The sequence below is a fragment of the Spermophilus citellus genome, assembly GCF_964194105.1.
Source record: "Spermophilus citellus genome assembly, chromosome: 17".
NCBI classification, from domain to species: Eukaryota; Metazoa; Chordata; class Mammalia; order Rodentia; family Sciuridae; genus Spermophilus; species Spermophilus citellus.
Window position 1 is genome coordinate 61963622 of NC_138199.1, and position 7800 is coordinate 61971421.

The window sequence follows — 7800 nt, forward strand, 5'->3', positions numbered from 1 at the left end:
TTAGGTTGGTACCATTGTAATTGGATCTTACCCATCATTGACTACCGGTCCAGTATACAGCCACACTTGTGGAGAGGTCTTTGTCATGACAAGCAGAAGGGAGGAAGATACACCACGCCAATTGACGGCTCTTGTTGGAAAAATTGTACAACCGATGACATCATCAGTATAAATACTCCAACACTACCACAAGTCGCTGCACCAACAGATAGTTCACAATGCATACAAGTGAGTTCACAATGCATACAAGTGACACATAGTTTAGGCAAGTTCTGCAAGCAGTTCAGTGATGGCTATTGCAGAAACTGTAGATTAGTTTTATCTTTGTCTTCACCGGCACTGGGATGAGGATAGGAATTCTGGCAATAATGGCTAAAGAAAAAATTATGTAACATTCCAGAAGGCACTAAAAGAAAACAATTTTCTTAACAATTTACATTATCTTGAAGAGAAAAGAAAACAATTTTCTTAACAATTTACATTATCTTGAAGAGGATTATTAAATATAATGAAAAGGAAAGGTGAAAGTAAACAAACAGATCTGTTAACCTTCTTTTTTGTTTACATATTAAAACAATTCTTAACAGTTATTTACCCAATTTAAATTAAACCATTTAAATCACGTGAATAAAAAAAAAAATATTTGGATCCATTTTTTCATGAGCGCTCATCATATATGATATATGGACATACGTACATTCAAACATATAACACAAAACACAAGTGTGCACACATAATATAATACATACAACACATAACATAATAGTAAAGGCCTTATAACTTTTTACAGGTGAAATCTCCATTGCAATGTTTAAAAACTCTATAGTCAAAAAAAAAAAAAATAGAACTGATCAGCAAAACATTAACTTAGGTCTGTATGAGCTCAAAAACCAAAATAGAACTTCATGATATGGGAAAAGGCAATAATAAAATAGATATTGAAAAAAGCATCCTGGTTCTGTCGCAGATGTAAGGATAGCTAAATTGGAGTTTTGGATATCAGCTGTTATGGATTTGAGCCAAATCATCTTCTTTTTGGTCTGTAGAAATCGCTTTAGTTAATCTCTCTGGAATCCAAATCGGCTGCTGTTTTCCCTGTGGAAATACACAAATAGGCCCCCGACTCCAGACAATCACTGGGTCAGCACTTTAGTTAATCTCTCCGGAATCCAAATCGGCTGCTGTTCTTCCTGTTGAAACACAAAAACAGACCCCCGACTCCAGACAATTACTGGGTCAGGACCTTTCCATTGTCCTGTTAGAATATCTTTCCAAAGTACCTTGGGCTTATGTACATTTTTTGGACACATATGCCTTTCTGCAGCACTAAGTCCTGATGAATCCAAATTTAAAAAGTTTAGAGTAAAAAGGGTTATTTTAAGTTTATCTTTGGGGAATATATACCCCTTCCCAATTCCATCTTTTTGCTTTAATAAGTACATTTTAATAGTTTGATGAGCTCTTTCAACTATGCCTTGTCCCTGTGGATTGTATGGGATTCCTGTTAAATGAGTAATGCCAAATGATGAGCAAAATTGTTTAAAAGAGGTAGAAGTATAACCAGGGGCATTATCTGTTTTTAACTGTTTTGGAATGCCCACAGTGGCAAAATTTTGTAAGCAATGAGCTATAACATCTTTAGTTTTTTCTCCGGCATGAAGGGAGCCCATCAAAAATCCGGAAGAAGTATCAACTGTAACATGCAAATATTTTAATTTTCCAAATTCTGGCAAGTTGTGACGTCCATCTGCCAAATATGGTTAGGTATCAATCCTCTAGGATTGACTCCAAGATTAACTTGTGGTAAAAAGGTCACACAATTTTGACATTGTTTTATTATTTGTCTAGCTTGTTCCTTAGTTATTTTAAAACGCTTTTGTAAAGTATTAGCATTGACATGGAACCTTTTATGAAAATTTATAGCTTCTTCTAGTGTAGAGAAAATATGTATGTCATGTGTAGTTTTATCTGCTAAATCATTGCCCAAACTAAGGGCTCCAGGCAATCCTGTATGTGCCCTGATATGTCCTATAAAGAATGGATCTTTGCTGTCCCAGATTAAACTTTGTATAGTGGAAAACAAAGAGAAAACATTAGAAGAAGGGGAAATCCTACCAGCATCTTCAAGGGATATTATAGCATTAACTATATACTGACTATCAGAAAATAAATACAGAATCTTTAAACATCACAAAAGCTTGTAATACTGCATTAAGCTCTACCTTTTGAGCTGATTGTTTGGGTACTAAAAATGTAAAAGTTTGATCAGGTGTAACTATTGCTGCTGTACCATTATTTGACCCATCAGTGAATATATTTGGAGGATTCATGATAGGTGTTTTTCTTGTCATTTTTGGAAAAATTACAGGATGCAATGACCAAAAAGACAATAAAGGATTAGATGGTAAGTGGTTATCAAATGAAACATTAGATTTGCACATGATTATTGCCCAAGTATTTAACTCATTAGCTAATTCATCAATTTGATTCATAGTATATGGAGTAATAATTTTATTGGGAGAAATTCCAAATACTCCCTTTGCTGTTTTTATTCCTTTGAGTATTATTTGTCCTACAGCCTCAGGATACCTAGTAAGAATAGTGTTAGGAGAATAAGATAAATGTATCCATAATAATGGACCTTCTTGCCAAAATACTCCTGTAGGAATATTTTTTTGTTGGTAGTACAATAAATAATAAAGGCAAACTTATATCAATTCTATCCAAATGCATATTTTCCATATATGTTTCAATGATTTTTAATGCCTTTCTTGCTTCAGGCGTTAACATTCGGGGTGAATTTGGATCTGATGGACCTTTTAGGATATCAAATAAAGGTCCCAATTCTCCTGTTGGAATACCTAGATAAGGCCTTATCCAATTTATGTCTCCTAATAACTTTTGAAAGTCATTAAGTGATTTGAGTTGATCTACTCGTATTTGAATTTTCGGTGGATGGACCATGGTTGAGGATACTAGAACTCCTAAATAATTAATTGGAAAATTTAATTGTACTTTATCTATTGCTATCTCTAGATTATAATTTTTTAATAAGTTTGTAAGTGTGGCATAACATTCTAACAATGTGTTTTTAGCTTTGTGTGCTAATAATACATCATCCATATAATGAAATATTTGTAGTTCAGGATTTTGATTTCTAAGTGGCTGGATTACTTTGTTAACATAAATTTGACACATAGTTGGGCTGTTAGCCATCCCTTGAGGGAGTACTTTCCATTCATATCTCTGATCAGGACCTTCATGATTCAGTGCAGGGATAGTAAATGCAAAACGTGGACTATCCTCAGGATGAATTGGAATTGAAAAAAAACAATCTTTAATATCTATAACTAAAACATACCAAGTTTTTGGCAAAGCAGACAATTGAGGAATCCCCGACTGAGCAGGTCCCATAATGACCATTTCATTATTAATGGCTCTTAGGTCTTGCAATAATCTCCATTTACCAGATTTCTTTTTGATGACAAAAATGGGAGTATTATGGGGAGATACAGAAGGTTGTATATGTCCTTCCGCTAATTGTTGTTTGACCAGATCATGGGCTACTTGTATCTTTTCTTTAGTCAAGGGCCACTGAGGAACCCATACTGGTCTTTCTGATTTCCATGTAATTTTTATTGTCTCAGTGGCCTGTAGTGAGCCGTTTCTGCGGACTGCGGTCGCCATTACAAGATGGCGCTGGCTCGACTGTGGTTTGTGACAAACAACTCCTTAATTGGGAGAGTTGGTGCGTGGTTTTCTAACACCCTATGAGAAAGCTCCACGTGGCAGCTTCGCATTGGGGCTTGAGATGCTTTATTAAGGTTGGTAGGAGCATTCGAGGAAGAAGAGAAGGAGATGAGGAAGATGAAGAAAAGGAAGATGAGGAAGAGGAAGATGAAGAAGAGAGTAGAGTGTAAGAGATCTCGAGAACCTGAATAAACGACTGGAAGAAGATTCCCGGTGTTGCGTCTTCCTTGCGGGCAAGGGGGACGCGACAAATGGTGCCGAGACCCGGGAAAATCAGAACTTTCAGTCGACAGGAGTGGTGCACCGATCGTCCGTGAGTGGACCCCTCGTCCCTGAGTGGACCCCTCGTCCCTGAGCGGACCCCTCGTCCCTGAGCGGACCCCTCGTCCGTGAGCGGACCCCTCGTCCCTGAGCGGACCCCTCGTCCGTGAGCGGACCCCTCGTCCCTGAGCGGACCCCTCGTCCGTGAGCGGACCCCTCGTCCCTGAGCGGACCCCTCGTCCGTGAGCGGACCCCTCGTCCCTGAGTGGACCCCTCGTCCGTGAGCGGACCCCTCGTCCCTGAGCGGACCCCTCGTCCCTGAGCGGAGCGGACTCCTCGTCCCCGAGAGCGGGACCCCGTAGGCCTCATATTTTATTGCAGCTGCAATGTGTACTTTCACTTTTGTTTTCTGTGTTTTTTTGTCGTCTGTGTCTTTCGTTTTCTGTGTTCCTTCTGTTGCTGTGCCATGGGTGCCGCAGCAGCAGATTAATTATGACCCTGGGATCTATGCCCAGGGACGCCCACTGCAGCCGGGAAAAGGGAACAGGAGCCCGCCCCGGCCCGGAAGCCGGAGTGTGCGGGGATGGTCCAGAAACAGAGCAGGCTGCTGCCGCAGTAAGAGCTTGGCCAGGCGGGGAAAAATGCAAACAAAATCAGGCAAGGTGCGGTCGGCTAGGAAATCTTGGGGAACTTTTGCCCTGAGGGTGAGCGACGGACTCCGTGTTGCTTGCATCACCATGGTAACCATGGGCTGCCTGGCGGAAGAGCGACTTCCTGGTCCCACCTCCCACACTCTTGGGGGCTACCGATTGGTTCTTCCACAGTCACTCAGACAGGACTTCTAGTCCCGCCTTCCAGCCACTAACCTGTACTGCTGCGTTTCAGATTTCTACCGGAGCTACTCAGAAACTGTATTTTTAAAAATGCCTACCCGTAAATGCTAACGGAAGATATCTTTTTCAGACAAAATTTGATTCCACAGGTTTCTATGTTAAACTCATAAGATGATAAATTGAAGACCCTGGCGGAGTCTGTGCGCACTTATGGAGTGGATGCCGCCTTCACACTAACTCAGGTGGAAAGCATTTTTGATCAATCTCAAGTTAATCTCACAGGAGTTTCTTGTTTTGGCTTCGGGAACGCTCATTGTATTAGCCTTAAGACCAAGAATTTGATTAACTGGAAGGACCCATTGCGGTCCAGTCAGGTCTCAGGGAGCATTCTCAGTGCTGTATTGAGCTAAGTAGCCTCAGGGGAACAATCAGGCTCAGGAACCCCCGTAAATAGCTCTGCTTTAAACATAACTACCTTGGCCATTATCTCCGAAGTACTAATCCCAGTGCCTCCTTCTTCTAATAGTCTTTATAATGCCACTCATTTTAAGGCCTCTCCTTACTGTACCCCTAATCTTGGTTTCCCCCCAACATTTACGCCTTGTCAGGATCATTCTTGGGAGAAACGTCAAGTTGCTAAAGGTTTCTCCCTTTCCCCCTCTCTTAAGAGGTATGTTTATAACTTTGACAACAGTGCCAACTCCTCTCTTTCCAGGAACTTAAGCCTCTGTATGATCTCCTCCAAGGAGACCCTTCCCCCAGCTCAGTCAGGAATCCCACACCTGAGGCTCTACAATCATTAAGACTGATAGAGAAGGCCCTACAAGAGAATCCCACACCTGAGGCTCTACAATCATTAAGACTGATAGAGAAGGCCCTACAAGATATGCAGGTTACCCAGATAAACTATTCTATACCCCTATCATTTATAATCCTGCCATCAAAATTAACTCCTACTACAGTATTTTGACAAATAGGTCCCATCTATTGGGTCCATTTACCTGCTTCTAACTCTCGGGTAATAACTCCCTTTTATGAACTGGTGATGAATCTGATCTGGAAGGCCAAATATTTGGGTGATGCACTGTTTGGAAAAACTTTTGACATTCTCATTCAACCTTATACCCAGGATATGATTTTAAATTTCCAACAAGAACATGATCTTTGGTGTCTCTTCCCTTGTAATTTCAAAGGTCAAATTGATAATCACTCTCCCCGACATAAACTTCTAGAAGACCTCAAAAAATGTCCTATTATTTCTCCTAAAATTATTAAAGGGGAATCTATCCCGGGAGCTCAGACTGTTTATACAGACGGAGCAAGAGGGGGGTTTGCTGTTGTTTTTGATGGATCTCAAGTAATTCGACACCCTGTTCCTAGACTGTCTGCCCAAATATCAGAAGTTGAGGCTCTAATTATGGCCCTTAAACTATACAATTCCATCCCACTTGATGTGTATACTGATAGTCTCTATGTTGCTAATTTAGCCTCAGTTATTGAGGCAACCCCTTATATTGGCAGACAATCTACTATCATGGAACAATTACAAACGGATCAACTCCTTAGCTCCATGCTAAATTCCATCTAAATGCACAATCCTTACGCTTCTGTGCGGGGTGCTCACGTGATCAGACTCTACAAATTGTTTTCTTATGCCCAGTGTGTGCTCCATTCATTCATTCCCCTAGTCTAAGTGTTAATCCTAGAGGCTTACACACCAATGATGTCTGGCAAACTGATGTTACCCACTTCTGGCAAACAATAGAGGGAGAATCAGATATTACTATTCAGTTTACTTCCAATGGAAAACAGCAGCCAGATTGGACTTAAGGATATCTCTGGGGGCTGGGTGTTTGCACCCCCGGACAGTACAATCCTGGTCTGCTTTTTCGGCTTAAATTGACCACAGAACAGCCTACTGGAAGTTTAATAGGACCCAATCAGGTGCTCGGAGATCAAAAGGCCCCATCTGGACCCAAACAGCCTATAGCCCCAGCAGTAATATCTTCCCCCAGCGGTCAAACAATAACTGTGGGCTATCAAACCTTTGATTGTGCCCCTGGGCCCATACACCCTGGAACTGGAGATCGTCTTTTTGATTTGATCCAAGGAGCCTTTTTTGATCTCAATGCCACTAGTCCTAACAGGACCCAAGATTGCTGGCTATGCTTGACCTCCAGGCCGCCCTATTATGAAGGGGTAGTAATACTGTCTAAATTATCCTCTAATACCACTGTAGATCTTAAATGTTATTCTCTACCCAGCTATAAGATTTAACAGCCATGGCCAAGTCAATTACTGCTTTGGAAAAGTCCCTCACCTCCCTCTCAGAAGTTGTGTTACAAAATAGGAGGGGACTAGATTTATTATTCCTAAGGGAAGGAGGACTATGTGTAGCCTTAAAGGAACAGTGTTGTTTTTATGTAGATCATACTGGGGTAATCCGTGAAACTATGGAAAAGGTCACGGAAAGATTGGCTAAAAGACAAAAGGAGTTTGAAGCACAACAAGGATGGTTTGAACAGTGGTTTAAAAATACCCCATAGTTAACTCCTTTGATATCCACTGTAATGGGACCGCTTTTCGGTCTCCTCCTTATAGCTGCTGTAGGCCCCTGCCTAGGTAAGAGAATGACACAATTTATTAAAGACCAAATTAACATTCTGACTTCTAAGCCAATACAGATCCATTATCAACGCCTGCAGACCAAGGATGATCTTGCTGAAGTTTGTCTCCGACCAATTCGAAGATGATTTTTCTACAATGATCCCTGCTTCATGCCTTCCTCCTTTTGCCCCCTTTTTCTTCTTTATTTTTACTCTATGCCTTGTTGAACCGGAACCAATTAAAGACCCAATAATGACTGGCTGAATAGATACCACTGAACGCCTTGGCAACAACAAGCTGATCTTGTAGTACCCAGAGACGGGCAACTTTCACGCTTGCACTGCAACCT